The 27,711-nt window shown below is 40.0% G+C and overlaps 2 protein-coding genes across 8 annotated transcripts in view; one reads left to right on the forward strand and one right to left on the reverse strand.

Annotated features, from left to right (window-relative positions):
* Window positions 1–27,711, forward strand: part of ZNF217 (zinc finger protein 217) — a 101,458-nt gene that overhangs the window by 58,176 nt on the left and 15,571 nt on the right. The window contains exons 6-7 of one of the 5 annotated variants that reach the window (XR_012896513.1): window positions 5,670–5,727; window positions 14,106–14,185. The gene's annotated coding sequence lies outside the window, so the exon portion shown is untranslated. Of the gene's footprint in view, window positions 1–5,669; window positions 5,917–14,105; window positions 14,186–27,711 lie in introns of those variants that run through there. The other 4 variants (XR_012896515.1, XR_012896514.1, XM_014576699.3 and 1 more) reach the window with 4 other exon arrangements.
* The window catches only part of TSHZ2 (teashirt zinc finger homeobox 2), a 301,375-nt gene continuing 284,205 nt past the window's right edge, over window positions 10,542–27,711 (reverse strand). For all 3 annotated transcript variants that reach the window (XM_006129419.4, XM_075901183.1, XM_025187906.2), the window contains exon 3: window positions 10,542–13,042. The gene's annotated coding sequence lies outside the window, so the exon portion shown is untranslated. The remainder of the gene's footprint in view (window positions 13,043–27,711) is intronic.

Here is a 27,711-nt window from a genome sequence, read left to right on the forward strand (position 1 = left end):
TATCATCCCTGACAAATTTTTGCCCCAAATGGCCTTCTAAGGATTGAATTCGCAACCCTGGGTTTAGCAGCCTAATGCGCAAACCACTGAGCTATCCCAATAGCATAAATGGAACATTGTACTCACAGACTTTATTTAATGGGACTTCCGCTGCTGCATCTTTTTGAAGTTCTTTGAAGTTTACATCATAATGGGTCAAATCCAGCTTCAAGCACTCATTCAAGCTGTCTTCTGTCAATCTTATGACAGGGGCTGGAGATGTGGGTGTGCATGAGTTTGGGGATGTGGAGATATGAGGGCCTCAGGGCACGGGGGGTCTGGTGTATGATGGGCTGTGTGTGTGTGTGTGTGTGTGTGTGTGTACAGGAGTGCTATGATGCTGCAGCCAGATGAGGACTGGGCCTGAATTGGGGGCTTGTTGGCCAGGCTTCATTTTTAAACAAAGTAAAATATTATGTCCAACACAAAAGGTTTCAACATTGTCTTATTTATGGCAGGAATGGGGAGCCTTTGTTGGTTTGGGGACCACTGACCCACAGAAAAATCAGTTGGGGATCATGCAAGTGAGAAGCCAAAAAAAACAAAACCCAAACCTCCCAACCCTCACTGATGTGACCCCCAACTGAAATGCCTCACTCCCCTGGTGTGCCATTCCCATAGTGGGGAGAGGGGCAAGGAGGACTGAGGTTCAAGGCCTCAGGCCAGATTTTCTCTTCTGAGGTTCCAGTGTTAGTGGATTTTGTGGGTTGGAGCCAAAATGAGGCATTAAGTATGCTGTATAGGGCTGCCAGTGAATGGCATAGGGATCTGAGTGGGAGATGGGATGTAGGAGGGATGAGGGTGCCAGGTCTGGCCAGGGGGTAGGAATGGGTTGAGGGCTGGCTGCCTGGCCAGAGGGACGTGCTGTGTGGCCAACATCCTCCCTGCCCCCAGGTCAGACACCCCTTGCCTTCTGCTCAAAATCCTCCCAGAGGGCAAGGGGCATGTTGGCCAGGGACCTGCGGACAAAGGGTGTCTGGCCTGGGGATGTCTGGCCAGGAGGCTGTGGGCAGGTTGTCTGGCCGGGGGAGGGGGGAGAGGAGGTGGTGAATTGGGAGGGGCACTTGTTTTTGCACCATGTGGCAGGCACTGTGTAACATGCCTTCCACTGCTCCCATTCCATGGAAGCCTCCAGGAAGGGTGAACAGGGGAGGCTGCAGGAAGTGTGTCCCAAGGGAAGGAAATGTCAGTGTTCAGGGAGCCATATTTGGTTCCTGGTTTCCCCCACATTGGGGGAAGGAAAACGCTGTCATGCTGAGCCGTGTTTAGCCTGTTTATCCCCACGTGCCAGATCCAGCATGGAGCCTCCAGGCTTTTTCTTCCTGCTCCTCCCCACAGGAAGCTGTGCTGGCATTTGAGTCTTGCAGGGGCCATAAGGCTGTACGCTCCCTGCTGAGGGGGTCTGGTGAGGGCTGAGCTGGAGTTCCAAAAGAGCCCTATCTAGCCCCCTAGAGAGCCATATTTGGCTCGCAAGCCATAGGCTGCCAACCCCCGGTCTATAGGATGCAAATCTGTGCAGCACCCCATGCAGTTACTTAAAGTGTGTGTATTCAAGATTGGCCTGTGGGCATGTCTTCAGCACAGGTTGGATTGACGAGCAGCAATCGATCCTGCAGGGGGTCGATTTATCACATCTAATATAGATGTGATACATCGACCAAGCGCTTTTCCATCCACTCCAGAACTCCAGTGGAGTCAATGGGAAAGTGTCAGCTGTTGACTTACCGTGATGAAGATACCATGGTAAGCAGACCTAAGTACATTGGCTTCAGCTATGTTATTCACGTAGGCTGACTGCATGCAGGGAGTGTAGACAGGGCCTATGTTCTGTCTCTCAGGACTTCTGCTTTCTGGTACCATTAAGTATAATGGATTTTCTTGAGAAGAACCTTGCCTTTCTTCTTCTATTTTATCAACCAGATGCAAAGCAGTGGCAATTAAATATAGCTAACAGGCAATACTATATCCATCATAATTTAATGAGTAGAAGGCTTGGGAATCTCTGCCATTGATAGCTTCAACCCATCTGCAGTAAATAACAAATCATTTTCTTGTGTGGTATCAGCTTCTGCTCCTGAACTCCAGGATGTGAAACATCACCCAATTCAGACAGAACATTAAGGGAAACTAGGGAGTACTTAGGGAAACTAAGTGTTAAACAGAACCATCCGTCTGAGGTGGAGTGCTTGAGAGCTGGGTATTTTGTATCTCAATCATGCCTGGTTTATGGCTAGCAATCCTTGAATTTGTGTGACAGCAGCCCAATGCCTTTCAGTAGATTACATCATAAATAAACCAAGCGTGAAGTGGTCAGAGCATCCAGATGAGCAAAAGCAAAAGATATGTAGAAACAAATACAGAGTGGTGTAGTTGTATTTAAAAAATATTATTTAAGAGAAGAGAGGATGCTAGTAATGGGTCATGGAGTTTTACTCAAACAGGCACATTCCTGTGATTTTTATTGCCACAATCTCTCTGGGTCAGACTTTTACTCTCTCTGTTGAAAGAGAGAAAGGAGGGAGGGGAGGGGGGAGAAAAATCCACACAGAAATCAATCCATCAAATGTCATTACAGATTTATTAAGCCTGATGTAGAAAGACTTTTAACAGTAACATCTTCAGAAAGCATAAAAAGAGCACTTCTGTTCAGTCTTGTGCTTTGAAAATCTAAATATATTTTTATCATATAAATAATTCTTTTCATGTTTTAAGTGCATCTGTTTTTTTTCCCTTTTCAAATTTCCATTTTACAATTGGCCAAAACTGAAGTCTGCATTGACTGAAATGAAGCCATTTGCAAAGCTAATGATGTTGTGAAGCATGTCTATGGTGAACCATATCAGCTAGATTTCAGAAAGGTAGTTCAATGAGTGCAGCATTAAAATGAGGGACAGCCTCCAGCAAAATCATAATTGAACACACCCAAGTCCTTAACGTCTGTAGTTCAGTTTCCTGATGCAAATTACAATAACGTTTCAGATGTTGAGCAGTTGCTTTCCAATAACTGCAGTGAGAAAGAGACATTTTCTGCCACAAAGGAAAGAATTACCATGTTTAAAAATGTAAATAATATATGTATAGAAACCTTTTTTATGGAAATGAGGCATTCAGAGCTATATGCACAGTTTGGGATTTTTTTCTTTTAAACATAACACATAAAGATACATCATCTATTATCTGGGACTTTAATTATGGTTCTAAGCTGGAGTGATTTTATTTGCAGTGGTAAAAAAATATAGAGCAAAAATCATTGTTGAGAGATTTCAATGCTGCAAAAATCATACACAGAAATACATCTTAAATGCACGAGTACAAAGCCATCCTTTTGTAAATCAAACAAGGCCTTCGATAAACAGGTTTGACCTGATTTAAATTTAATGAGCTACAGAGACCTGATTGTTAATAATTGGTTTTGGAAACACCAAAACAATAAAAGCAGTAATCTCCTCTAGTATAAATTATATGAATTTATTTAGCAATCAACCAAAGAAAAAAATGCCATTAACATTTTCAATTTGTTATTTACTTTGTTAGCGATAATAGACAAATAATTTGAAGCAAAATTGCCACCTTTGAGAACCTTGGATTTGAGAAAGACAGAGAAATATTGGGAAGATGCATATCTGTGATGAATCTTTTTGACCACTAGGTGGCACAATCCTCCTAGGAGAAAGGATTTCTTTTTATTTTATTCATTTTTTTTCATAGTAAGGACCATTCATAATCATCAAAACCAAGTGAAACATGGTTTTGATTAAAACAGCCTGTTGGCTCAATAATCTTAGTAATTTTAAAAACATCCTTAATGTGGAAGAAGAACACTGGAATGTCAGAAATGGCCTGGGGGCCCATTATAACAGCAACAAAATAAATAAGGAGGAGAAATGAGAGGTCATGAAAACAAAATTAAGCTAATGTTTCAAATTTTGACAATTATGAATTGTGCCTCTACGAAGACATTTTTAAAGCAAAAAATTCAGGCACTATTAGATACAATACAAAGAGGATAATTGTACATGTATGGGAGTAGGCATGCCTTAAAAGCAAAATTTGGACTTAGATTCCCCACCCCCCTCCCCTATAGCCAGCAATTGGGCAGGTCTCATGCAAACACAGACTTGCTTCTCATAGTTCCTCTGTAAACTCAACTCGTAACTCCTTTATAAATCATAAAAAAAGGACAACCGAGGAAAATAAACAAAAAATTACAAGCATATTTTTGATTACAAAAATTATCCCCCATAATGGACCAGTTTTGTAGGAAACAGAAACAAGCAAATATAACAAAATCTGTGTTCATAACATGGCAATATAGTTAATATATACAAATATGTACAGTATAAAAATGCATCAAAGGCTTAACTTTCCATTCAACCAAGCTGCAGTGCACAATGAAAAGCAGCTTCATGTGCCCCCCACCCCCTCCCACTGCCCTCAGTATACAGGCAATATATTCTGTACAGCATGCACTTGTTACAAAATGAGTGCATAAGCACCAAAACATTCTACAGATAAAGTCACTGTGAATTCTCTTTGAAAGGAATCCTGTTTGCTTTGTTAATATAAAAACGTGTTTACTTTTCTTTTTGCGATTTGTAGTATATACATTGTTTTGCATCTGACCAAAGAGAAGCGAGCATTGATAACGCATTTTATCCTTTGAAACAAAATTCTAAGAACTAACACATATGGTCAAGAATGTAACCTGAAGATGCTGCCAATAGCAAACCCACTAAATACCACAAGCGTTTGTTCAGAGCAAGAAATAGCTGACTGTCAAAATTTACTGGTGTGGCCAACTGTGCTCCATTATTTTAAATAGGAATGGATATTTATGATTCATGCTGACTTATTCAAGACATTAGGGGAAAAAACACAAAGAATGGGATTAATAAGTGATGGCTATGTACTAGACAAAAAGGTATATTGTACCAGAGATATGACAGTTAAGTACCCTGAGCCAAATAAAAACTGTTTAGCTTGTCGGCTTTTGCAACCTGTATTGCACATTCCAGCATTTGCTGCATTATAAAGCCAAAATACTGCATTGTATGCCCTGAAGATTCCTGCAGTTTTTGCTTGGTGCAAATAGTGCACAGCCTCAGAATGATTGCATGCTTTTTATATATATATGCATATTGCATGTAAATGCATATATATTGAGAGTTCTGTCTACAGCTACATAGCTATCTATATCTATCTGCTGCTATCTACATAGCTATAGAGAGATATGTAATTCCTGAATGTTACATGGACCATTTAGTACGTGAAAACATTACCATACAAATCTTTCACATTTGAGACATAATTGCACGGCTGTTTAAGTTCTGTAAATACAACTCTTCACTTGGGGCTGATACCCAACTGTGGATTTGTATTTCAAGCTAATTCAGACACCACATTGCAATATATTTGTATTTTTGCAAGATTTTTGTTTATTTTTAAAAGCAGAACATTGGTCATTTTCCTGCCATCTCCTCTGGAATGTTTAATGAAAGTTATTGTTACCTGTACAGTACTTAAAAAAAAAGGGGGGGGGGAGAAGGAAGGATTACACAGGTAGATAATCTAACTTAGGTAGAAACAATGTGTGACTTGTTAGGATTCATATTTAGCCTGTTTTTTTCCAGCAGGGTATTTTGCAAGCTGAGAATGAAGATGAGCTGGAAGTTGGAGTTTATTTTGCTTGATAAGTATGATGGAACAGCTACTTTACTTTTTAAAATACTCTCAGAATAAAATACTGAATAGATACTTAGCACAAAAAGCAGCTTTACTTTAGGCTTTGTCTGTCTCTAAAAGTTTGGCCAACATAGATAAAACAGCAAAAAAACCAACCAACCAAACAAACACAATAACCCCTAGTGTAGATGCAGTTATACCAGTATAAAAAGTATTTATACTGAGGCCATGTCTATACTAGATGTCGTCTGAATTTACTAAGCTCCATGTCTGGGCACCCAATTTTACAAATTCTAAGTTCTGTGTCTTCACTACAGGGAAGAATTGAATGTAGTAAGAGGCAGGCTATGTTAATGGGGACGCATTACCTCGCACTCAGAGCCCCAGGAAGCACTTTGGGGAGCTACAGGAGGCCTCCTGGAGGCCAGTAAATTCAAATTGGTGGCACCGGAGCATCCACACTAACATTATTTTGGACCTATAAGTTCAGGAATAGTGTTATTCCTCATGAAAAGCAGGACTAGGGAGTTCGAATTCTGAATCCCCTTATTCCAGAATAACAGGGTTGGTAGTGTGGACGTATCACTTACAAAATGGACCTTGGGGGGCTAATTTCAGACTAAGGTCCTAGTGTAGACAGGCCTAACATTGTTTATTCCAGTTAAGTGAAGCAAAATAAAATGCACAGTTATATTTTTACGTTCAGACTTTTACTGGTGTAACCATGTCATAAAAAAAATTATATTTGTAACTGACATAGCTATTCCAGTAAACTTTGTAAATCTAAACCAAGCAGATGCTATCTGACATGGGCTGGGAACTGCATTTGATGAAGGTGTTTTAAACACCATTTAGTATGTTAAGAAAACAAGTATAGAAATAGCAGAGCTTCATTCTGATCTTATGCCCTTGTAAATCTAAAATAACTGTATTGACTTCAAAGGAGCTACTCTGGATTTGTAGTCATATAAATGAGCTCAGAATCTGTCCCATAATTGTAAAAGTTGGTTGAAATATGGCTTGGTTTTGTCTACCATGGCTAAAACTAAATCGGTCTTAGCTGATTCTAAACAATATTTGAAATTCAGTTCTCAGCCATTGGATATAGGACCTCTGTCTGGGATTTACATTAATTCACACAAATGTTTTGACAGTCCTTATTCTGACTGATCTTATTTAAAACAATTACAAAACACAACCAACCAACCATCCAACCAATGACCCAACCAACCAACCCTATATCATTGAAGGGGATTAGAGTATGGACAAAATCCTAAATTGTGTGTCCATGAATAAGATCAACTATTACGTGAATAAAAAATATCAGGAAGAGTTAAATTCTGGAATTATTCCTTTACAGGCTTGAACCAGTGCCCATTAAAATCAGTAGAAAAACTTTTGACGCCACATGATGTTGGATCAGGCCCTTAGTTTGATGGAATGTAAACTGAAATCTACCTTAAAGTGCATGTTTTTTTAATTGTTTAGCTACTTCATAAGTCTCGAAATCCAGCAATTTTACTTTCTCTTTTTCTCGGCAAAAAAACCCAAGGAGTCAGGACAAATATTTGCCTGAATTTACAGATGTCACTTTCTGTGTAAATATTTCAGAAGAACTATGTACATTAAGAAAAAGAAATTGGCATGTTAATATCTTCCTATGCATTTTCAACAGGAAATTATTAGCATTTATTTTAAAACTTAGCATTTCCCCCATAATTTGCAATAGTTATCAGGTAAAGGTACTTATCAGGAAAGTTATGCCCACAGAATCTCACTACACTTACTATGGCTTTCTTCAAAAGCCACATTGAAACCAATCTACAGGTCCTTTGCAATAGGAAACTCAGAGAACTGAGGCCAGAGGGTCTGGGTATGTGAGTATATAGAATCACAAGGAGCAGAAATAATATGTCAGGTTACATGTCAGGCTATTGCAAGTATAGGGGGAACATGCTACAGGGTAATAGTACTATTTCAACATATACATTTACCTGTTTAGGAGGTGGTTATGTCAATTTCCCTGCAAGGTGACTGATGGCCTTTAAACCCTATTGTAATTGTGTGGTATTGATTTGGAATCTGTGATTAATATTGTCTTTATTGAGGGAGTTTTAAATATAAATTGCATCATTCATCTGTTTGTGAAGGCAAAAGACAAATGCTCCCCAGAGCTATTTATACTGGGCACAGCTACATCCTTTGCAGTGAGGTTTGTAGTAGGAAGCAGGGTGGCATGCAGGGAGGTGAGGAGGCAGAGATGTTTTTTCACCCCGACCTTCCTCCATGCAGCTGGGTAGGGGACTATGGCTGCATCTTGAGCTGGTTAAAAAATGTTGACAAAAATGACATTTTTTCACTCCTCTGATCCATTTTCCTGCCAAATGCCATTTCAACATAACATCCCAGGCAGTGCTCCTGCTCTGGCTGGTTCATAAGCCATTTCAGAGGTGCTCAGCACTGGACAGAATTGAGCCCTTGGTAACTAATAACAACAACTGCAGGGGGCAGCCTAGTTAGTCTGTACAGAAAAAAACAACAAATGGTCTGGTAGCACTTTAAAGGCTAACAAAACAGGGAGATGGTATCATGAGCTTTCATAGGCACAGCCCACTTCTTCAGATGACGGGTTCTTCCAGTCATCTGAAGAAGTGGGTTGTGCCCACAAAAGCTCATGATACCATCTCCATGTTTTGTTAGTCTATAAAGTGCTACCAGACCATTTGTTGTTGTTGTTTTTAACAACAACAGGTGAGCTCTGTATAAGCCAGATCCTCTCTGAGCTGTGTCTAGCCCCCCTCACTGAAGCTTTGCCTCAGGCACTTCTAACACCTTTTCTTTAACCACACAAAGCTTTCTAGACCTCATCTTGCTTTCTCCCAGAGCCCCATGCACCATTCTCCTAAGCCTTATTTCTTAATGCTAATACCCTCCTCTAAATTATCAAATGAACCTTTGGTTTTAATGGCTTGGTTTATATGCCTATATATGGCACTTTATTATTATAGTTTATTAAAAATGATTGGGGGAAAAAGACAACACTAGAAAATAATCCTTGCCTTATAAATGTATGAGAGTTGACACAATGACTTGTAAAAACTCCTTGGAACCTCATCCCCTGTGTTAATATACAATTATTGATTTTTAAAATGACGGCTTATATCCTCCTTGATCACTAAAGGAGTCAGTGAGGTCAGTCTTATAACTACTTTTACAAGTAGGTAATAAAAATCCTTATGAAGTTGCATTGACAAGTAATTACTGGGTATGTTTGTTAGCTGATTTTCAAAGTTTTTTTTAAAAAATTGTAATTGAACTAACAATAGACACTTTTTAAAGCTAAATGTCCTCCACTGCTCAGTGCCTGGACAATTAGATCCTTATTTACAAAAGTGCTGAACACTTTCCATTCTCATATTTTAGGGAATAAGCAGTTGCTAGTTTCACACTGCCTTTTAAAAAATATATTTTAAAGGCATGACTGGCTTATTTTGACATGTACAGTAGCTGAAAGGGGGCTACAGTTTCTGAATAAACCTTGCAAAACCATACAGAAAGGATAGCAATTCTTACTCCTTTATGGCACTGCTAGAGCACAAACAGTTTGGATACATGGTGTATGGATATGCCACATGTTAATAAGCAAAGACACAAATCATAAATATTTGGCTGTTTGATCACCCGGTTTTTAGTTGTTTTGATGATCTCCAATAAGAATAAAAGTCAGGACGATAGATATTGAATAAATGCGACAGAGAAAAGATGCAATGATTTTCTGTGTTATCTGATTAATGTGACAGATAAACTATCAATTCATCCTGCATCAGATACAGAAAGAGATGTTTATTTTCATATATATATATATATATATATCTTATTGTAAAAAAAAGTCTCTTCATTAAAAAAAGTATATCTAAAATCTCCCAAAGGACAGGAATGTAGGTAAAATAATATGGTTTAGAATGGTGTAATAGAGATCTGTAGCCAGATTCTAAGTGAAGCAGCTGTTCCAGCATGGAACTATGCAGTACCTAGTTCTCTTGAAATAATTCAGGCTCTGTTTTCTTGGCTCTTGTTGATTCTTTTTTCGTGATCTTTAGACCAGCTCTTCTTCTGGTGTAAACTTGCATAGTTAAGGAGCTATGGAGATTTATCTTAGCTGAGAATCCGGTCCGACGGATTCAGATCATTCGGGTCCCTGTGACATGGTCAAGCTGTTGTAAATTTGCACTGAGGAATGATGGCACTACTCTTGTAAACTCCCTCTCTGGCCCCAAATTCCCCACAGGCGTTTTAAAATCTTTTCATACCCTCAGCAACCTGTTACTGACCATAAAGATAAATTAAATAAATAAAACAAGGAGAGGGTGCATGCACCCTGTAGAAAAGAGAACACAGACCTTCCACTAGAGAAAGCGGTGACTTTTCTTTTCTATTAGCACCTATTGGTCCCAACATGATTGTATGTCAGCCTAATTTATATTAGAGTGCATGTTATATTACTTGGTTGCTACAGATGCCTCATTTTACATGTCTCCTTGCTGAAGGCTAAGGTCTGCTGGAGGGAAGGAGGGTAGTCCAGGCATGACAGACTGGGAGGGGGGGGGGAAAGGAGGGCAGCAAAAACGTTGCACATATAAAGCCTGTTTCTGTGAGACTCAATGGCAAAATGTCCACTGGCTTCAGTGAAGAGAGGATCAGGCCTGTCAGAAGTCACTAGGAGTTTTGCCAGTTGAGTGCAGTGGGAACAGGATCAGGCCCCAGCTCCTAATATTTAGTAATGTAATTTATGTCACAAAATGGATGGCTGCATTGATTGATTAATTAAAAAAAAAAAAGAAAAAAATTCTTAGTGCTGGAAATATCCTTGTTTCCCCAAAGTGGAATTTGATGGTCCTGCTGGACTCACACTGCAGGGACTACCCCCCTCTCCTTACATAACTTCATTTAATAACCCTGATCTGGACTGTGCAATTTAACAGCTTCAGAGAAGCCCAATGCTAATGCATTGATTTCACTTTAATAGAATTTTGTTGTCAATGGACAGTGCTTGGCACGGTGCATACTTCAGTCTTAACCCATCTGAAGTCTCTGTTCATTTCCAGTTGAGCTCCGTTCATTTCCAGTTGAATAGGTTAAGCAAAGACAGACCTCACTGTTCTCAATTCACTTTATGATCCTCCCATCATAAAAAATAATATCAGCACCTTGCTTTTCATGTCAGAACTACATTTGAGCTGCTATTCCCTATGCCCATGAGTAAATCCCGTAAAAGCCGCCCCGTTGTACTGTCGCTATTTTTCCTTGTGGATGATTGATTGATGGATGAGTGCTGACACTTCAATGAAGCTATTTCGACTGCCATCTCAATCCGATGATGTGAGGGGTATATTTTCTGTCCATGCCTCATTACTTCAGAATGACATTCCTGGAACTTCATTTACTTTTTCCCTCCTTCCCTCAAGCGCCATATTTTTTCCCATCTACGTTATGCATGCCATAAAAAAAGCAATTTGCTATTATATGTGGCATAAGGGCAACACTTTTCCTAGGAGGTAAATAACAAGCCCTCCCCCCACCATTTTGAGTTTAGGGATCATATCAAAATTTCCCAAATATTTCCAACATAGCCCATCCTGCATAGGAAATAAGGACTATTATAACTATATTTGGATTCATTTTGCCATGGTGAATTTTTATTTTTTCCTTGATCATCTAACTAAAATAATTAAAAAGCAAATCCCTCACCCTCTTCTGTTTGAAAGATCCACATCTCAGTTTTGTGCCTAGCATACTTTAAATCTTTCATCTCTAACTGAGTAGCAGTGTACATCTTGATCCAGACTTATTTGTCCTTTGAGAATAAGGAAATTCATTCTTTAAATGCAGTGATGAATTTGTCTATTACAGGTTGCTTTCATTGTGCAGCAAATGCTCAGAGTAAACAGAGCTGCATCTGATGAGCTTGATTTTCCATACAGTGCACTAGGTAATGTGAGATTTGTAATATTAAAACATCCTGGAACCTTTTCTGAGTTGACTTAGAACCTGATTTTAATCTGTGCAATACAGTATTCCCGTTAATAATAATATATAATTAAGACATCCGTTAAAAATCCATAACGTTAATTTAATGGAGAAAATCTAATACAGTTCTATTGGAATTTTTACGTTAAATTAACTTTAACGGGCTTTTAATGGATGTCTTAATTAGATCTCATTATTAGCATGAATATTCCACAAATTAAAATTGGGACCTCAAAGTTTTAATGAAAAAAGTTACAGGAACAAATTTTAAATTGAAGTGCTCCCCTCCCATCCCACTAGATTTCAGCTGATTTCAAAGTAAGCTGTGCAGTAATACACAAGCCCAATAGAGAGTATGAAGGCCAGATTCTGATCTCATTTACAATAGCATAAATCTGAAGTAATTCCATTGACAGTAATGGAGATGAATTTGGCTCTTTTATATATATATATATTATTGAGCATATATATATATATATTTATATGCTCAATAATCTAACAATAGTGCTTTTGTTTAAAAATCACTCCATTGCATATGTCTTGTCATATGCAGCAATGGAGATTAAAAAAAATATATCTGAGGAATAAAACAACCTGAAAATAATCCATTTTAAACAAATCTTTGGCAGCAACTTGGTTAAGCATAATTATTTGAACAACTTGCACAGAAGATTAACATTGTTCAGAGTTTTTTTGGCTCAGAATCTGTTTTAACTTAATAATTCTTCTACTTACTGTGATGTATTGATCCCTAGTGCAATGACTGGATTGAGCAACCCAGGTGCAACAGTAATAGCTGCACTGAATAGAAACATTTCCTTTAGACAAACTATCCCAAAGGGGTTATAAATAGGAAATGGACATTACCATGAAAAGCAAAGCTTCCAGTGTGACGGCATCTTGTGTAGCACACTTGGACATTAAACTATGAAGAAGTATACTTTTTTTTTTCCTGTCAAGTATTACAAATGGATGAAATAAGTACATCAGTGTTCTCAGTCATTATCTTACTTCAGTGGCACTTTGTTTTAGTGACAGCAAAAAGGGACAGTGGAGACTAGACAGCCCCAGTGCAGTTTATCAATGAAAATCTAATATCGTCCATAAGCAGGGGAGTGGAAATCAATACTTCATTACCAAATTGTTAGTGAGGATGAAGAAGAATAGCTGGAGTGTTTTTGGCAGTCTTCTCGGTCCGGGTTGTCGGGAGTTCAATGTCAGGAGTGGAGTGACGTGTGGAGACGGGCTCAGTGCAGGATGCCTGGGCTGGAGAGCTGGAACTAAGGCATTTGTCCTGTAAATAATAATAATAATAATAAAAATAATATATAATTAAAATAATGATTTTAGGTTTTATCAAATATAGATTTTTCTCAATGATTTCTCAGCTTCAGTTTCTGTGACATCCCTGCACAAGTCATAGGCTCTCAGAAGACAGAGATTGACAAAAAGAAATAGATAATTAAATCCATTTGTGTCCTGGGTTAAGTGGCTGTAGCTCCAAATGAGGCTGAGTTATTATGGCCTCTTTTGCCATGTCTGAATTTGGCCCACTGAGTCCATCATCCTGCACGGCCCAAATATACACTAGACTTGCCATTCTCTAGCGATGAGCCATACCTGTTCAATATAATGACCTTGAGTTACTCTGATAAAGGGATGATTTGAGATCCAGTCTGAATGAATATTTTGGTGTCCACATTGCCTCTAAACTTGGAGACCATCATCATGTTATTTTTGGTTATCATTGGAAATAAATTTCTCTTCCCATGACCCACCTTATTAGCACTACAACTGTGGCTTTTCCATCCACAAAATATTCTGCCATCCCTCTGCTATTGGCCATGTTAAGTGGCTTATTTTGTGCTGTGACTTCTAGCTAGGGATAGTGTGTTTCTTTTACCCAATTTTAAGTTGTGGGTTTAAAAGTTTAACTCCAAGTTAAATGCATTTTGGCCTATGCCCTGGGAGCATGAGACTGGGGAAAAACAAACAAACCCCAACCCAGTAGTCAAAAAGCACAACCATGGGAAAATAAGGTGAAAACTGAAGTAGAGTGATCCAATACAGACAGAGGGTGAAAAAAGGATCAGCAAGGGACCAAGAAATGCGTTTTAATGAAAAATATACAGATTATTCAAGGCCCATGTGTTCTACAGCAAGCAGGATGAACTTATGTGGAATTGTTCCTTAATTTGGCTCAACAGTCTGAAAAGCCAAAGGCAACTTCATTTAAATAAAAATAGTATGAGATTTTCAAGAAATTCAGTATGAAAATGAAAACTACAAACAATAGAGTAGACTCCATGTTATTTATTTTGATACTCAGTTTATTTTACATCCTCCCCATATTTTCAGTTTTCTGAGGGATGCAGAGTTTTTCACGGGCGATGAACTGCACTGGAGAAGTTGGTAGGAGAGAAGCTGGAAATTGCAGCAATGTGTGGGGTACCCAAGAAGGCCCATCAGACAAGACTGTGGGTAAGTATGATACTATGGTTAACGCCAACATTTTAAAATAGTATCTTTAGATTTCAGAGTTAACACTTCATTTATGCCTTGCAGGGCTGAGACTTCAGGCTGCTTTTTGTCTGAAGGACAACATTGCCTTTTTTTTACACCTACTTTGCATTTTCAGGGGTTTTGTTACAGACAATAGGGCTAGAAACCTAATTATTTAAAAATGAAAGCTTAGGTTATGGCTACACAGTAAGTCCTACAGTGGTACAGCTATGGTGCTGCAGCTATGCTGCAGTAGTATTGTAGTGTAGACGCTTCTGCAATGATGAAAGGGGTCTTTTCATCGCGATAGTAAATCCACCCCCTTGAGGCAATAGTTAGGTTGACAGAAGAATTTTTTGTCAACCTAGCGGTGTTTGTAGCAGGACTTAGGTTAGCTTAACTGCATCTCTCTTAACTGTGAATTTCTCGTACTCTAGAGTGATGTCACCAGTTTTAGATGTAGGCCAAGCTTTAGATTCTGCAGTAAGGAAGATGTGGATTCTGTGGCATATTGTACAGTTGCAGAATCATGGAATAAAAAGGACCCTAGATATACATGCTGTACACAGACTGTACTGACCTGTGCATCAGGCTTTTTGGAAGAAATTTTCTAAATTTAACCCAGAGTGAAACTCACCTGTGAGACCCTCTATTTAAGCCTTTTGTTAGGGCAGTGTTCAGATCTACAGTGTAGGATGCGTATATATCCCATACAAGCTGAGGAAGCAGTCTTGGATTGGCCCCAGACTGGCCAGCATCATGGAAGACATGCTTCTAGAGAATCTGTGATTGAGTTTATATTGCTTTCAGTGCAGGCTGCAGCAGGACTTTGGGAATTGAGTCAGTTTTGTGTGAATCGCCATGCAGTGCAGACATGATGAAAAAAGTAATTGTTTATGTGTTTCAATATCAAGTATCAGAGAGGAACTGAGAGTCTTTAGAAAGCTTGACAATAGACTGGAGCATAATAGGTGGTTTTCAAATGGTATTTGTTAGGGAAACTATATTGCTGCTTGGGCATGTTAGTGTGCTTCCATATTTAATATCCAGAAAGGTAAAATGTGTAACTTTAATTGTGATCTAAATATTTCTTTGGTGCAATTCACTATGCTGGTCTTGTGCAGCATATGAGAAGCACCAGATTCAAAGATACCTAGACTCTGCTTATATTTAACATTAATTATCAAGTCCCCAACAGATGTAAAACATTGTATCTATATTAATGCAAATATTCAGGCCACAAAAGTCCTTCCAGTAAGCATCTTCCTACTCATACAGCAAACGCCCCCACATTGTCATCCTTTGAATCCCATCATAAAGCCTTTTGAAGAACAGCTCTTCAGTGTGTCTGCAGTTTGGGACAGGACAGTTAACCATCTGTCAGTAGCAAAGGGAAGTATGTGGCTGGATGGAACCAGAACTGCTCAACTGTTCATCATAGACCCTATACTGCCTTCGGTTCCATGCACTAAAAACTGCTCTTTTTCTGCTTCTCTCTCACCCCAATCAAAAATTATGCTAATTGCACTCCAGTTTACATCTAGCTGGTATGATAGGCAATGCTTTCTGTGCTTCTTACCTTGAACTCTTTCCTTGCTTTTCCTTACAGGTTCAGGCTTTTATTAAAATAGTTTTATTAATGCTTTATCAGTTTAATAATAATTAATTAAATAATTAATACTTTGTTTTGATAGGATCTGATCTGCCCATTTAAGTTCCTGGGAGACATTGACTTCCATGAGTTTTGGATCAGACCTATATAGTGTTAAGACAGCTGATAGAAGATGCTAATTTGCAGCACTACAGAAAAACACAGGCAATTTCTATGGGGTTACCAAACATTATTTCTAGATGTCATTTTTTTTACCTACTTTTGTTACATTTGCATGGCAGCAAAAAAATCTGTTCCTTAAAGAATACATGTTCATATGTACATTATCCAACTCATAAGAAAGAAGACATCTGGATAAATGTTGCTTGATGTTAGACTCTTTTGACAACTAATGACAATATTACAGACTCTAAATGCTGTATGGTTATCCATAATTATAACTGAAGGTATGTCAATCTAAATAATATGCTACCTTAAATTATTTATGCTGATTATACAAAGCATTTCCTCTATCTAAGTTTTGTCAGCATATCCATAATAAAGGCAAACAGCAGGAGTAGCCGTACGAAAGGGCATTTAACAGCAAACCACAGTTTCATAGGACATATTTTAGTTCACAAAACAGAAATTCTTGTATTATCAGCACAGATAGTGAAGGTTTAAAAATAATAATTATTAATGCCAATATTTTATAATAATATTTTACTTCATTTAGGGTCTGTTCCAGCTCCCACTGAAGTCAATGGAGAAACTCCCAATGATTTCATTGAGATCAGACCTATATTGCACTTCCTCTTAGGTTTCCGTTAGTGCTTCTGAACTACATTACATACACAGTCGAAGTGGCAACCAACTGCTCTGTAACCCCCTCAGAAGAGTAGGAGGAGAGGTGACATTTTGGTGAAGGATATGAGGGTAACTCACCAAGGTTGCCATTTTGGAGAGTGGGGTGGGGTGACAGCCACATGTATTGGGCCACTGCTTGCTCTTCGTCCTTTTATCCTCACTATCAGGGAGCGAGGGAAAAGTACAGGACTTACATCACTTACTCCTCTGCTCTATCCCCTCACCAGCTGGGAGTGAACGGAATGCAAACAATCTGCATACTTTCCCCGCACTCCCTGATCGTAAGGGGAAGAAGAGCAAGCAGTGTTCCAGTACACTCAGCTACAGTCACTCCCTCCCACCTCTGATTATGGCAGCCCTGGAAACTCACCGCTGTCATAAACAATTTCACCAGATCTTTAGTCTCCATGGGTGTGTCTAAACTACATGGCTCCATCGATGGAGCCATGTAGATTAGGCTGATTGGCAAAGGGAAATGAAGCCACGATTTAAATAATTGCGGCTTCATTTAAATTTAAATGGCAGGCGCGTTGAGCCAACAAACAGCTGATCAGCTGTTTGTCGGCTCAGCGCGCTAGTCTGGACGCTCCCGCGCCGACCTGAAAGCCCTTTATCGACCTCCCCGTTATGCCTCGTAGGATGAGGTTTACCGGGGAGGTCAATAAAGGGCTTTCATGTCAGCAGGGGAGCGTCCAGACTGCCCCGATCTGCCGACAAACAGCTAATCGGCAGAGCGGGGCAGCCATTTAAATTTAAATGAAGCTGTGATTATTTAAATAGCAGCTTCATTTCCCTTTGCTGAGCAAACAAATCTATATGGCTCCGTCGACAGAGCCATGTAGTTTAGACATACCCCATGTGGAGTAGACAGGAGGACCTTGGATATTAAACCTTTGAGACATCACACACATAGAGAATAATGGGAAATGCACTTGGCATCCTTTACTTAAAAAAGTGTTTGTCCATGATATAATTGTGTCAGAATGAGTGACAAGACAAAGGAAGATAAATTTGTTCTATAGCCTAAAAGATACTGGAATACCTCAGTCTGTACAGAAATGATGCTATGGACAACAAAGGCCTGGAGGATGTTGAGTTTTTGTTGATCAGGATTAAGGAAGCTACATTTGGAAGACACTTAAAGGACATTAAAGTAGCATCCATTTGAGAAGAATCTTTCTAGAAAATACAGTTTTAAGAGGCTGAAACATGGACAAAAGTCTAGAGGCTATTTCAATAGCAAGATCATCACAATTATATATCATGGCCAGATCCTCAGTTTGGAAATCACCATTTCTCTGGTAAGGTTAATAGAGTTATGCTGATTTTTTACACCAGCTAAGGTCTGGCCTATTAACTGCAAGCATAAATAATCTTCTGGAAATGTATCTGATTTAATTTTTTTCTCTTCCTTTTTCTGAGTCTCTTTTTCTGTGTAAGCTTTGCTTTTATCTCACAGGCTGTAGCTTTTCCCCACTTTGACCCTGATTCAGCAAAGCTTTTAAGGTGTCTGCTTAAGTTCTTTACTGAACTAGGACATTTATGACCAGACAAGTTTACAGAATCCAGTAAGTTCTTTGTCAGCTTCTAGTCATGAAGAAGCTGGAGCACTGAGCTGGAGTCAGAAAGTCTAGGCCTGTTGTGAATGGTTTGGGGCCACTTCACTTCCCCTTTTTGACTCTGTTTCTCTTCCCAACTTTTGCTTGATATGTCTGTTTAGACTGCAAATTTTGGGGGCCAGTGTGTTTGGACAATACTTTGTTCACTGGAGTCTGGGGTGAAATTTTGGCCTCACAGAAGTCAGTAGAAGTTTTGCCATTGACTTAAAAGGGGATGGGATATGAAACCTGGTCTCCTCTGGATCCTTTAGTTGCCATCACAATACAAATGCTAGTCTTTCTCTATGTATAAAATTTTTCTCCGCCTATGGGATGACAAGATGACTTCATGAAGTCATCAACATCCATAGGCTGGGGGGGGGAGGGGTAGGCATGGGCAAGTAAAAGCCCAGTTGGGGAAGTCAAGCCCCAGCCCACCCCTTCCACCTGAGGCCCCATCCCTGGAGCCAAGCCCCACCCAGTCCCAGCCCAGCCCTCCCGAGCAGCCATGTGGAGAGCTGGGGCTACCGTGCTATGACAGAGCCAGGGCTGGTGTGTTGTGGCCTTACCCCAGCCCTCTCTGGCAGCCGGGCTGCTGAGCTGGGGAGCAGTTAGGGGGGTAGAGGATATACTAAGGACCGGCAGGCTTGGGGTGGGGCTGGCAGGAGGCAGCAAGTGGGGGGCGCTCCAGGGCCCAGGCACGGGAAGAGCCAGAGGACGGAGCAGTCGGGGGCCACTGCAGGAGCTGTTCATGGGGAAGGGCAGGCAGGGGGCACTAAATGGGCTGGTCACGTGGAGAGGTTGTCTGGGTGCAGCAGGCAGGGTGTTCTGCAGGGACTGGGTGGGTACAGGGAGGAAAAGATGACGTAGAGGGCGGAAGGCACTGCTGGGGCAGGCACGGGGGAAGAGGCTAGCAAGGCACAGTGGGTGGAGGGGCGCTGAAGGGATGGGCATGAGGCAAAGTTGTCGTGGCATAGTGGGCAACCGAGGTAGCTGCAGTTCTGCATTCCCGAGTTCATGAATGCCACGTTCCATGTAGCCATTGTGGACACCAACACATGCTTCTCACTGGCCGAGGAGTACTACATGCAGACTGGGGTAACCATGGAGAGGGGGATGGTGAGCATAGCGAGCAGAGGGCACAGCCCCCTAGTTAATAAGTTAAGAAAAATACTCCTGACATCTAACAGGCACAGCTAAAGAAATACCTTGACATGTAACAAATCTCTCCTAATCACTTCTATACAGGAAAGACGTGTGTGGAAGGATCACACACTTGAAATTAAATTATGTTGCTTTGTATTTTATTTGTTGTTTCCATAAATAAGGCATAGTCACACATTTTGTGGTATATTCAAGAGCACATGTTATTGACAGCATGTTCCTAGAGACAAAAATGTGACTCTTTGGCTAGTTGTTGCATTTTCTAAAAAATTAAATTGTTCATAGTACGGTGCACCATCTGCCCTCTCTGGAACATACTTGGTTGCTGGCAGCTGCATTGAAAATATGGATGATAAGTTGAATTCTGTGTTTTTAGTAACTGTCCAAGTAGGTCACAGGCAAATTGTGGCCTTTTCTGGGTGCTTTACGTTAGACCTCATACTCCAGTCAAAGTGTTGGTATTAATTTAATGGGCTATACAGTACAAACTGAAGTACTGCACCAAAAAGTTCCCCTGACATGCTAAATTTTGAACTACGATAAGCAGCTCAGGCCAGGAGTATATTTTAAAGATGAATTACAAAGGCAAACTGGAAGGGAGGCCAGAGAGTTCAGGCACTAGGATTTTGGGTGGTGTGGGGGGGTTCAAGTCCCTTCTCTGCCACAGTTTTGTTGTGTGACCATGGTCAAGTCACTTAGGCCCGGATCCTCCAAAGCTATTTAGGTGCCTACTTCCCATGAATTCCTTTCATTTCCACATTTGTAATATGGGAATAATAGTACTACCCTATGTCACAGGGTTGTGATGAGGAAATTCATTAAAGAAGGTGAGGAACTCAGATATGACACTGGTAGGGGAGCACAAAGAGATTGAAAAGTGAAATTTGAGGGAAATGTAGATTTTTTTTCCTGATCTCTCCCTCTGACCAGGATGTTTGCAGACAGTGATAAGGTCTGGTGAAAAGTTTTAACAAAGGTTATGTCTACACTGCATGGAAGAACCCATAGCGCCAAGTCTCAGAGCCTAGGTGAATTAGACTGGGCTGTTGGGACTCGAGCTGCAGATTTAAAAATACCAGTGTAGACATTCGACATGGGAATCTGAAATCCGCCCTCCTCGTCAGGTTTCAGAGCATGGACTCGAGCCTAACCAGGAATGTTTCCACTGCTATTTATTGCCTTACAGCCTGAGTGCCACAAATCCCACTCAGTTGATTTAGAATCTGAGATTCAGGACCTTGTAGACATACCCTAAAATTATAAGAACAATATTCTCCCTCTTTTCTGTCACCCACAGTTTGCTGTGTAAAGTTCTTCTTATTTCCAAGTTTGCTCACAATAGCTCAAAATGGAGCACCACATGCCTATTTCTTTGGAAAAGCAGACATTGTCAGTGCTGTGAAAAAACTGAGTTTGTGTCACAAAAATTTAGCATAAACATTTTTTAAAAGTTTGTGAAATTATGTAAGTTGCAGAACATTTTATGTAAGGTCAAATTCTAGCTACTTTTCTTCTGATAATATTAACATTTTCTGCCATGATAGAAATTGCTGCCAGCTGTCACTGTAAAATATGAAAACATCCCTGAAAATCACTAGAAATTTTGTATGTGGAAGGACTTGCTTAAGTTCAGAGAACACGAGTTTGCCATGAATGTTGTGAATTTTGGTCAGTTTAATAGTTCTTTTTTTCAGTAGGGTTCTCAAAATGTTTCATTGTAACAGAATGAGTAGGTATTTTCAAAACAAGAAAACTTCAACATAACACTTTGTTATTTTAAATACTTGCACAACTACATTGATGAGATCTTTTTTTTCAAATCCAGCCCAAAGCTGAAATTTGCAAGTTTTACTTTTGAAATGAAACTTTTTACTTCTATTCATGGTCTCCTCACACAGACTTCTATGTTTGGTATTCCCAGCCCATTCAAACCACAATCCGTCAGGAAGTCAGCAGTGATTATTGACGTGGCTCACGTGCTCCATAGCACTGCTCTTGATTCTTCAAACATTTACATGTGTGTTCAACTTTACCCTGGCAAATGGCCTTGCTGGGCTCAGATGTTTGCAGGATCAGGTTCTTAGGCTGGGACTCACCAAGGCAGCTAGTTGCCTGAATACCTTTGTGAATCCCACCCTGTAAACTTTAAATAGGCATCTGGAAGACTTCTTAAATCACTCACCTTGTCTCTTCAGATTACATTCTGTGGGATGAACAAGTCAGCAGTAAGGGGGGATGACTACATTCCTTAATGCAGAATACACTACTTTCCTCTTTCTTTTGAAGGCAGCCTGCACATAGAAACTGCCCCATTTTAAAAATATAGTCGGTGTGCTGGCTGGCTTTTGAGCAAATACAAGTTAAATCACCGACACTGTATGCCAGACCTGCACATGCTTCTCCACTGCTGATTTATCTGGAAAATATAACACATGCCAGTTGCTTGAATTAGGATCGTGGGGAGAAGGGAATCATTAGAGAATACGAGAAAGCCCACAAGCATAAAGAAAACTTCTCCTTTTGACTCCTCCTCACATGCCTGCTTTATTTCCTTTTCATGCGCTGACAGCGCTGATGAGACAATAGATGTTGCTACCCTAAGCAATTGCTTTTTGAGTAATATCTTTAGGGGCTGAAAACCTGACCGTATTTTTTGGTTCCAGGAAGGCCCAATGCCCAGTATTATAATGTATTTGGAGATATTGGTGGGCATCAAGGCTAGCCAGGGTCAGACATTTCATTCGCCGTGTGTTTCCTTTGCAAATAAAGTGCCTTGAAAAGCCAGGTAAATTAGACTTGGAGAAAGGGACACTGCATCTTTGAGTAATGAGGTTGGGAAACAGGGAACACATTTTCCACTAGCTCATGTCTCACTGTATGGCATTCCGATTTCGTGACACTTCATAATAAATCATTGCTTATCACTCACATGGGAACATAACATGGCTCAAGTTTAGATTCGTTAGTGATTGTAAAGAAGAAACATGAATTGCTCTGTATCAGAGCTTTTTTGATCATCTTTCTGTCCACAGCAGGCATTTTTTTTATATCGTTATATTTACGGTAAATGTTGTTTAAAGCATAAATAAGAAGGAAGGAACGAGCGGAAAATATGAATAATGAAAATAAATTTATTTGTCTTATTTATGTGTTTATGTAAGCATTTGGCAATTACTTTGCACAGTAGTTTGTATCCAGTGGCATAGATTGCTGCATCAACAGAAGTTTTGGAAGCTGGAAAGGGTGGTAGTTGTTTTTTAAAGCACTAAATGCCAATTCATTCATCTTCTGAGGAAGAAGGTTCTAGTAGGCCCATAATCTAGTGTCTTGATTAGAGTTCACTTCATGGCTATGGCCCCTTTAGCTGCTCTGGCAGCATTCTGGGGGCAGAAATAGTCCTGCTGGTGCAAACCTGCTGGAGTAACTTTCCTATTTTTGCCTCTTCTCCTGGGTTCAGAGACTTGCTGGGGACAGGCCAGGACTGGGAAGGGAGGAGAGGAGGTGAGCCAAAAGGAGGGGTTGGGGGCAGCTGGAATGATCTGTGCTAAGCCTGTTTTCTGCTTCCCATGGTCTATTGGGAACTGGGAGAAGCAGAACAGAATTTAAAGTAACTAGGATATTGGAGGTTACAACAGTGGCTTGAAAACCACCTTTGTTTTATCCTGTCAGATTCTGCAAGCTCAGGGATGCAAAAACAAATTCTGTAAATATCCTCAGCTCTGGAATGTGCTACCCTCCTTCATCCTCCAGAGTTGGATTGTCATTAGTCTTGCAGGCACACTGCAAAGCATCTTTTTTCTCAGAAATAGTGAGGTAGCATTTCATAGATGATGGGCCTATAGACTGTTTATAAAATCTCCCCTATACCACCTTTCAGTGTGTTCATATCTTAGTGAGAGAATCTATCAACTGGAAAATGTGTAACTGGAAACTCAATAAAATATTACAGAGTCTCTTGGAAATGGGACACAATTTTCACAACAATGTAACCAAAAAATGTAGAAAGACAAGGTGGGCAGGTAATATCTTTTATGGACCAACTTCTGTTGGTGAAAGAAACAAACTTTCATACTACCTAGAGTACTTCTAATATCTCTTTAATATCTTGGGGCCAACACAGCTACAACACAATAAACACAACACATTTGTCTCTCTTTTTCATTCAGTAATTTCAAAGCTCAATTTTTAAAAATATTAGGAAGAGCCTCGACCTTTGGGAAAGAACCAGAGTTATTAAATGAAGTAAATATTTATAACAACTATTACTTGGGTTATTTCCCTTTATGTAAGTCACTATTCCCTCTGTGCAATTGGCCAGTTAAGCTACATGGTATTTTTATTATCCCTGACTGGATGACTCCCCAAACCACAAAGAGCTTTTAAGATGGCTGCTAGATACCCCTCATGTGAATAAATACTTGTGTGATTTCTTTCCACAAACATCCCCATGAACAAAAAGTTGTTTATTATCTTAGGTTCATGGAAAGCAGGTAGAATAGCTCAACATGCGATTTCTTTAATTTTAGTTGAGCGAATTCTTGCAAATACTTTTAGTACCATTTGCCCAGGCCCAATATTGATCTGATACCAAACTGGGCCCTCTGCAATCACTTATGCTTTGCTTTTATGAGTAGTGCTAAATGAAAGCAAAGGGACCATTCACAATAGTAAAGGTAGCATTAGAGCTGGGAGGGAAATGAATTTTCCAGTTCATAGGAAATTCCACAATTTCTGCTTGTTCCCTCCTCTTCATCCCGAAATGGAAGACAACAAAAAGATTTCCCATGAAATAGTTAAAAAACAACAACATTGCTTCAGATCTCCTGAAACATTTGTTTTGATAAAATCAGAGCTTTCAATCTGATTTTTGACCTTTAATTTTTTATTTTTTATTTTAAAATAATGCCAAAAAAAAGCGCCAATCTGAAATATAACAAAACAAAAAGGAAATCAGAATGTTCTGTCCTGAAAATGACAAAATAATGTCGACAAAGGTAAAATGTTTTTGTTCATTTTAAATGAAATTTTAAACTGAAAACATTTTTAAATGTTTCCATTTGAATGAAAACAGCACTTTTTTTGGTTCAAAACTAATTTCAATAATGTCAGCTCTAATAAGGATGCTCATAGGTGTGAGGCTGATCAGGGTCTTAATTTGATATTAAATATCATATAGCATGGCATCTGACCCTCCCATATGCACCCAAGTAATCCCATTGACCTGTGAGACCAGTTGCATAAAAAGAGATTACATATGTGAGAAAGGGTTTGCAAATTCAGGCTCCTGATCCTTCAAATCTCTCTATCTGACATCAGGGCAGCCAACAGACTTCACCAGGGCCTGGGAAAGGTGGTGGGGAGGGGAAACACTGGGCTCATGGTAGGGGTGGGTCCTCAGGCAGAAGGGGTGGGACTAGGGGGACCACACACTGCCTGGGGCTCTGGTTGCAATTTAAAGGGCCCAGGCCTCTGGCTACTGCTATTGCTGTTGCTGCAGCAGCAGCAGCCCCATTGGTGGGCCTTCTTGATGCTCAGTACGGTCTACATTTCCTGAGGTAGTCTTTGAGTCCAAGAAAGCGCATCAGAAATCAGTTTATCTCCTGGTGCTCATGCTCTAGGCCCTTCTGGGACTTTTCCCTTGTGCCTGGAAAGTCTTCTATTTTCATACATAGCAGATTTGACATAAGGACATTATATTAAACTAGGAAAGGCATATTTCTAAAAATCAAAGGCTATTTTACTCTCTATTTTGTTAGAGCAAATTCTTGAGCACCCGTTGCTTCAAACTGGGGGTCACTTGTAGAGTGGATATTGGAGCGGATTCAGATACTACAAAAAGGGCTCTACACAGGTGCTTGTCCCACTCCATCCTGCTTAGTGCTTACCAGGGATTGGATTCAGGGAGCTCCTGGAGAGACGTGTGGTCAGGGCAGGGTGCTTGTTCCGCTCCTCGGTAGAAGCTCCTGGTGGAGCAGAGTGGGGCAAACACCATGCCCCAGCCACGGTCCTCCAGAGGAGCTCCCCAAGCCCACTCCCTGGTAAATGCCAGGAGGAGGTGGGGCTGGAGCGGGACAAGCACCGTGCTCTACCACACTCCACCGCAGGAGCGTCCTGACCCTGTTCCCCAGTAGGTGCGCTTAGTAGGGCCGAGTGGACAAACATCCCTTGGACACCCCCCCCACAGATGCTCCTCCTGAGAGCTTGCTGCTGAAGAGCACAAAAAAGGGAAGGAGTAGACTGTGGATTGGATGCACGTTGTTTCCAGTGGATGTGGATTGGATGCGGATCCACATTTTTATATCTCCACAGAGCTGCAGTTGCTTGTACACAGACAGGTTTGATGTGCTAAGAAGAGATGAGCAGTTTTCCCAATGCTTGGTGACATAAGGTCTAATCTGATCTCACTTTGACTGGTGAACTCCAATGTAGTCCTTTTGATTTATTCTGTTTTAACTCACGAGAGACACAATACCACTTACAAAAATTACAGGGAACTTGTTTGGGTCTATCAGCATTCTTAATTTTTCTTCAAGGACAGAAGATGCCATTAAAAAGGCCTCATATATTACCCCACAATCTCAAGTTTTAGCTTCAAGAAGATCAGGATTTACAGAAATTTGTATTTTCCTGCAAAAAATGGTTGAAGAACAATCACGTGTTGGGCCTGGGATCTGGCAAAGTATAGTCAAAATGTTAATTCTGTCATAAACCATGGCTGGGTTAAAAACAGATATTGAAACAGAGGAATAAATATTTGACAATGCTGTTAAGGCAACTTCGCTAACGATTTTTGAACAACCTCCAACTGAGGTCTAAATGTCTGCAATATCCATAAACAACTCTATACTGTCCAATTAGGGAGACAAAGACATAGAGTCCTGTCAAGAAGATTTGCATGGCTAAGTGTCTGAGATCAGAGAGACGATGAGGGATCGTTCGGAGTGATGGGGGATGCACAGAACGGATGACTATCATTACGATATTACAGAGACTTACACCTTCCCAATTACTGGCAGGATTCATTAATTACTGCAGCATTTCGCTAATAGAATCCTCTCTCTTTGCCTTATCGCTGCCTTCCCTCTGTCTACATAAACCCACAACTCAGCAGTCGATCACCTATGAAAAATTACACTGTATAGCTTCTCGTGGCCTATTTAAAATGAAAAGGCAATTGAATAAGAAATAAAGAACAAAAAATAAGGGTTGTAATGCAGATGTGTGGGAGCTACAGAAGCATCGTCATATGGGTTTAGAATTCTTCCATTTTTTTGTCTGAACTGTTGAAGAAAAGTATCAGTGGCAACTGCAGAGAGAATGCTTCATAGTGGGTTTAAAAGCACAATGAAAGCATTTTGCATAGACGCACTCACACATGCAAACTATAGGCAGATTGCAAAATGACAATTACTTAAGGCCTGCTAGGCTGAAGTTTCACAACTAAGATTGGTGAATATTACAGGGACTTGATGCCATTGCAATCGACTCAGCCCCATTAAAGATAATGGTGTGAGCATTTCCATGCTGTCATCATGTTACTATCAACAGCATTATCAGTATCAACCGCTTTTACAATTATGCACAATGGCTCTTCCCGCACAAAGATGTAGCAACCACCAACCTCGTTTTCTCTTTAAATACACTGAAAAGAGCATAGATTTCAATCCTTCATCTGTTCACAGATGAAACAACATTTCCAAATCATCACTGATAGCATTTTTTTCCTTCCATTCTAAGGACGGCCAACTGTTCTCAGTGATTTCTATTACATTTCCTACCTATTATTTCATGTAATGGCATTCCTTAAATTTTAAATTAGCTTTGAAGAATAAAAATAATTGAATTCCTGCTGTTTTGTGTACATAGAGGGTGACAGGAGCTAATGTGATAATTTAAACTGTAAATGAGTCTTCACTTTGTGTTCATTAATTACAGCTAATTACTGAATTACAAACCTTCTTGGTTAGGCACTGTTATGTATTCATGTAGCATGTTGGATCTCCAGCTGGTTGAAAACTGTTTTATAGACTTACAAGCTGACACACCAAGCTACCACTGAAACAATTCAGCTTGAAAATAAAGGAGGTGTATGTGTGTGTGTGTGTGGGGGGGGGGGGGGGGCGGTGATGGTGGTTCATAATTGCTACTGTTCTTTTGAATTAAATGAATGATGAGAAACAGTGCTTCAAATGTGAACCTTAGGAGGAGAAGATCCGGTAAACATAATTATAACCATATATG

The sequence above is a fragment of the Pelodiscus sinensis genome, chromosome 18 (genome assembly GCF_049634645.1).
Source record: "Pelodiscus sinensis isolate JC-2024 chromosome 18, ASM4963464v1, whole genome shotgun sequence".
NCBI lineage: Eukaryota > Metazoa > Chordata > Testudines > Trionychidae > Pelodiscus > Pelodiscus sinensis.